Raw genomic sequence first — 6,936 nt, forward strand, 5'->3', positions numbered from 1 at the left:
TTGCTTCAGTGTCGTTCAGTATCTGGACTGAGGACACTGGGATTTCACTCTCATTTTCAGACACGTCGAAATAGTCAAATGCTCCGTCAGATTCCTCATCTTCAACCACTGGAGAAATCATTCCCGAGGCCTTTTTTTGTGATGGGGACGTCATCTTATCCAGCATTCTTTTTTTACGCCGATGGCAGCATTCATCAGGCATCGGTGGGATGGACATTTCAATGAGAACAAACACACAATCTTAGGTTGTTTTAAAACTTTCGATAAAAATGTTTAGAATCCGCTAGAATAGTATTATTTTATTACTGTTTTATCAAATAAACTTTTTTGGCACTTAAATTTTCCATATAAATACTGTTTGCACACGAATTCGGAGGTTTTTTTTTAGTTTTTTTGCAAGAGCAAAGTGTAAACACGAACTGCTGTCACTGCGATTATTGTTACATTGTTATGTGTGATGCTATGTTTTTCATTTTTTTTATGTTTTTTCTTGTCTACGATTTCATTTAAAACATGCAAGACTTTTTTTGCATCGCTCTCCGTTGCTTCCAATTTTTGCCGAAAATAGTTTTCTTTTGTGTTTTTTATTAAATAAATAAGTTTGTTTTTGTATGCTTTTAGGTGATTCTTTAGTGTTTCATTTGTAGGTTGTCGGATAAATTCTTTGTATAGTGTTTTTTTGTGTCTGATTGATAAAATTAATCCAAAATTTATCCATGGCTTAACCGGTTTAAATTTTGATGATTTTTTTCTAGAATCAATGAATTGTGCAGTACTTACGTGCGTTGATAGTTTTTTTTTCAAATTGTTCGAAGCATTTATTCGTGTCATTACAATTGAAGATGTCGTGCCATTTCTCTTTATCTAGATTATGTACTAGGGCATTTATGTTGAGCGTTTTGCGTGGGCCGTTGTCCTTCTCCGGAGTTTGTATTGGTAAACATTTTTTATCGTAATTGTACGTAAAAATGCACCCGAAATAATCTGTAATTGTCGTTTGTATGACTGCAGATACTATTTTTTTATGTCTTTATATTTGTGAACACATGATCTATGCACGAAGGTCGTTGACCTGAGATAATTCTCGTAAATGAATTAATACACGAAATAAAATTTAATTCTGCCATCACATTCAGATAATTATCTTTGTCATAGGATGAGTAATCATTTGCGATATTGAGGTTAATGTCTCCGACAATGATGGTTTTCTTATTTCTGTTCGCAAGGAGAATGTGTTTTAGTTCATCTACATAGGTTGGTAATATTGAGGCATGGGTTCTATATATAGCAAATATTTTCAAGGTGTACTTTTGGAAACTGATTTCGATATTTAAAATGTTTACATTGTGCATGTGGATTTCTCTGTAAAAAGTCACAATATATTTATTTTATAAATATTGTGATTCCGCTGTTTTTATTAATTTGGGTATTTGTTGCATAGTATGTTTAACCCGCAATATTATAATATCACCCGGAATATTATCAGAGACGCATTCATCGCTCGATGAATGCGTCTCTGTTAATGTTATGCAGTCTAGTCTGTTAAGTGATTTTATTGTTACCAGGAGTTTGTCTAAATGGCGTTCTATGCTCCTGACATTCATATGAAATATGGTTTGGCTTCGGAATTTATCGCTAATATGTTGTTTGTTTCGTTCACCGATGTATATATTATTTCGTCTATTGATATGGTTTTGTCTGTAGCATTTACCACAAAGTCATTCATATCGAAGTAATAATAATATTGAAATTCATTAGTAGCCGTGAATCACCTTTGTTCGTTTCACTGTTGGAGTTATATTTTATGGAGAACGGACTTGTTGAGAGCCTTTGTGTTTTTTTATCGCTAATAAGTAGGTGTGCAATTTTATTCATATTCTATTCTCTCTTTGGCGATTTGAAGCATTTTTTGTCTGTAAGTGCAGTTGATGCTATCAGCACTGTGGTCGTCCGATGTTAATGCTTGTCACTTTATTAATGTTAATGCTTGTCACTTTATTACAATTTGATGGGCGCTGGTCGTTCATTGATGAAACTGGAATCAGCGTTTAACAAGGACCTTTCAATAATATTGAAACAAAATTAGGCTAAAATGTCAATGCTAGGTTTGAATTTTTGTGAAACAACTAGGCCTTAGTTGCATTAATAATTTACAGAACAAGTATACATATCTGTTACTTCTACATACTAGTTACTTACAGCAGTGTATGCGTAGTATGAGGGAGTTTATAAATGAATTGGTATTGTCCTTATTAAAACTAATTTTTGGTTCGTGTGACTCTATTAGGAACATGAAATTTATTTATTTAATTAATACATGATTTATAGAGTACATAAGAATGGTTTTTTGTGATATTTCACCCTCCATGCTAGGGATGACCCTGTGTTATGGCGGGTGATTTTTACAGTTTGCGGACATAAAATCTCTACATTTATATAGTATAAAAAAGTAAGATAAGAAAAATGATGTATAGCTAGTTTGGGTTGCGAGGATGAAGAAGTTAGAGAATTAAAAGAAGATGAAAAATTTGAGAAATTATTAGTAAATAGATCAAATCAATTAATTACAAGCAGTTAAAAACCGCCCGCGGGTTTTTTGCTGATAAGCCCTGCGGGCGGCACTTGGTTGGGCTTCGCCCAGTTTGAGTGATACTCTCAACAGTTACATTTAATAGGTAGATATTAGGTCATTCACAGAGAGAGGGTAGGTATATATTGGTAATAGATTATTACAATAAAGCGTCCCTGAGGTGATATCTCACAAAAGCGGCGCTATACAGTGATATACAACGGAAATAGATAAAATGATGTTATCTTATTTAACTTATTATTTCATTAAAACACAAATAACTTTTAAATATTGAAGACAATATTAGTGATTTTTAAACGAAAATCTGAAACAGAAAAATCAGAAAAAGAAACGGTCACATCTGGGACACGAACCCAGGACCCTTGTCTTTCCGGGACAATGCTCTACCAACTGCGCTTATGGGACCCTATCCTCTTCGGTCACTTTTAACTGTATCATACTTCGAATAAGAACTACCAACATTGTCTTCATTTTTTCACCGCACATTTTTATTGGCAACTATCTTTATGTATGATCGCAAGATTCAACCCGAACTAAATGCAATCCTAGACAGCGTCTTTTTAGATAAACCTATCTTATTGTTTTTATTTTTAATGTGTGACATCTATTGACTTTTCTGCAAGTCTAGAAATGAATTATTATTTTTCGGAATATTTTTTATTGAGTAAAACCTCAAATTGTAATATTTAAATATTGAAGACAATATTAGTGATTTTTAAACGAAAATCTGAAACAGAAAAATCAGAAAAAGAAACGGTCACATCTGGGACACGAACCCAGGACCCTTGTCTTTCCGGGACAATGCTCTACCAACTGCGCTTATGGGACCCTATCCTCTTCGGTCACTTTTAACTGTATCATACTTCGAATAAGAACTACCAACATTGTCTTCATTTTTTCACCGCACATTTTTACTGTCCCAGATGTGACCGTTTCTTTTTCTGATTTTTCTGTTTCAGATTTTCGTTTAAAAATCACTAATATTGTCTTCAATATTTAAATATTACAATTTGAGGTTTTACTCAATAAAAAATATTCCGAAAAATAATAACAAATAACTTTGTTTACATCAATTTATTATAAACAACCTCTACATGTTTCATGAACGAAGTTCACTTCATCAGGCGTAAGAAATATAGATTACAATTGGAAAGAAGAAGTGGAAGGAGGGGGGAGGGGTTAGAGTGGGCGGGGTTTATCAGAATTAGGAATTACAATATCCTTAGACCGGAAAAACCAGTTGAGTGGGAAAATATTTAAAAGAGAGTTTATTAACAAAAAATCTTTTTAATTATATCTGCTTTTATATTAACATGTTTTACAATTTCTAAAAATATAAATTATTTATTTGCGATGCTTTATATCCTGTGTTAAGTATTTTAAGACCTGAAAAAACAAATAGCATATAACCATAAAACAAGTAGCATTTAATAACGGTTATTATAATAAATTGATAGTTGAAATACTAAATAAAAAAATTAAACATAATTTCTTCAAATGGTATATTTACCCTATTTCTAAAGATAGAAATAAACAATGGCATAGACTTCTATTTGCGGATAACGATACTTCCAAAATTATTAATAAAAACATTCCTGGTACTATTTAACCGGCGTTTTACACTAATAACAAAATGAAGAAATATATTCTTAATAATAAAGATAGCGATAATCAAATAAAAAAATCGGGAGTTTATGAACTCAATTGGGATGATTGTTATTTCTTTTACAAAAGTAGAACCAATAGAAACTTCGAAGTCAGAACTAAAGAACATCTCGGAACTCTAAATGGAAATAGTGAATCTGAGTTTGATCATCTTTTGAATAATTATCGCACTTTTAATAAAAATTTAGGTCTTTAAAAACTTTATACAGGATATAAAGCATCGCAAATAAATAATTTTAAAATTTTAGAAATAAGAAAACATGTCAATATAAAATCAGATATAATTAATAAGCAAAAAAATTATAAACCATCTTTTTAAAATTTTCCCACTCAACAAGTCTTTCCCGTCTAACGATATTGTAATTCCTAATTATGATAAACTCCACCCACCCTTACCCATCCCCCCTCTTTCCACTTCTTCTTTCCAATTGTAATCTATATTTAATTTTTGACTTCAATGTATACTTACTCCTGATGAGGTGAACTTCGTTCATGTAGAGGTTGTATGTAATTAAGTGATGTGAACAAAGTAATGTATGTTTTAATTAAAATAAATAATGCTATCACAAAGTGATAAACTTCCAGAAGAAATCTTATTACTAAACGCATGTTAATGATCAAGTAATTTTGCGTAACTAGGCATATTGTTAGCTGCAAATTCAAATATTCGCGACAGTCATTTGCTTCGTTCTTATACCGCCAAAGAGGCAGAGTGGTCGAATTTTGCCTGCAGACCCCCTATTCGGGATTTACCCGAAACATACGATTTGAATTCGACCAATCAGAGGGCCTAGATCGTCCAGACGCTAGCGTAATAATATTATCAGATGTACATACTATACCGCTAAGTTTGGGAATTAGGATTTATAATGTTTTGTCTGAAATGTGATTAAATTGATAAAGCGTAGAATGAATGGGTATTAACACTTAACACTTAAATAATGTAACAACAAAGGTAACAAAAAGTTTAAAAAAAGGTAACACTTTCAATAATGCTGGGTTTTCAACAAGGGAATCGATAAACCATTTTGTTTCTTTGCTTTAATCATCTCATTTTATTTTTTATTTTTTTTATTTTTGTTTTTTTTATTTATTTCTATTTTCTTTTTTTTTTTCCTAAGTTATTTTCAGTTATATACTTATACTCTCTGTTGGATGTATGGGATTGCACTCACCTTCCCACACCCTGGAATAAAGATATTATTATTTTACTATCAATGAAAATGGGTCAGCGACATAAAACAAGAGAATGGAATATTTTCAAAGGATTTTAAACTTGAAGAACTGACTGAAGACAGTAGAACCACGGCATCACTAATCAGGGAATGTAGAGAGACTGAACGGAGGAGAAAATGGAAAACAATTGATATACATAGATATGTCAAAATAATTTGACTACACTTCATTAATGTGTTTTATGCATAAGTATAAACTATTAAAGTAATAAATCGACAATCCAAGAAAAATATGATGCAGACAGATACAAGATTAAGAATTAAAAAGATAACATCGAAATTAAAAATAAGTATAAATTATTTTTAAATCAATTTTATTGGTTCTTATATTCACTTCTTTTCAGAACGTTTGTAGGTTATACCCATCACTAAGATAATAATTATAAATCTAAGCGAAACATGAAACAAAACAAGTTATATAAAAATAAAAAGAAAACGATATCAACTGCGAATTGCACCTAGGATCTCTGTTTTGCTGGGAGATCGTCTCTAACTTGAAAAATATCACTATCTAGGTTACAAGTAATTTTACTAGAAACTTTGTAATCATTAAAAAATATGGAACAAATTGGTTGAAGATGATATTCTTAATTCTAAATTTAAAATATGAACTCGACAATAACGACGTTAAATAATTAGGTCCCAATGGCCGACTTAATCTGTAAGAAATAGTTAGGATGCAAGCGAATACTCCATTTAATGTTTTTCCTGTCTCGTTTATTACTGTCTATAACTGTGTATCTCCAATAAAAAAAAAAAAAACAAATTCCCAAATAACTAAATATGCTCCAACTTCTACTAACACTCGGCGGATTTGGAATCAGATGACTGATTTGACGAAGAAAGTCGGAGACGAAATAGATAGTTGCCTTAACTAGAAAAGTTCTACAGACACTTTTGAGTTGCCACACGAGACTATTGGATACAGGCTCAAAAAGAGTACCCAATATTAATTTGTTCAAAATTGTGTGATTATTAGACAAATAGGATCGATTCAGAGCGTCAAAAACAATGTAGTTTTTGCCACTCGAGACTCAAGACATCGTTACCGTTGTCTGTGCACAAAATACAATTGACGTAGCTCCAGAAATCTTTTCCAAGAATTGAGTCAATACGCGCCCTAACAACATCCACCCTACGATCATCTCTTACTATATTCAATAGCGGAAGCTTTATTGACTTCAAACCTACATCCCTCAAAGAAGAAAGGAAGTTACTACTTACTTCACAGAACAAGCAGTGTTCACACGAATCTTTTCAATAAGTCAATTAGTATTGGTGATTTTCCAAAATCTATTAAATCAGCTATCGTCATTCTATTAATGAAAAAAAAATCTGCATTTGGAAGCTGAATATCTTTAATTTACCGGCACGTTTAAAATCTTCCATGCATATCAAAAATCACTGCTTCACAGATAATATGTCGCTTAAATTCGAATGAATTTT

Source organism: Hesperophylax consimilis, chromosome 15 (genome assembly GCF_061612785.1).
Source record: "Hesperophylax consimilis isolate HC1 chromosome 15, BYU_Hcon_1.0, whole genome shotgun sequence".
Classification (NCBI taxonomy): Eukaryota; Metazoa; Arthropoda; class Insecta; order Trichoptera; family Limnephilidae; genus Hesperophylax; species Hesperophylax consimilis.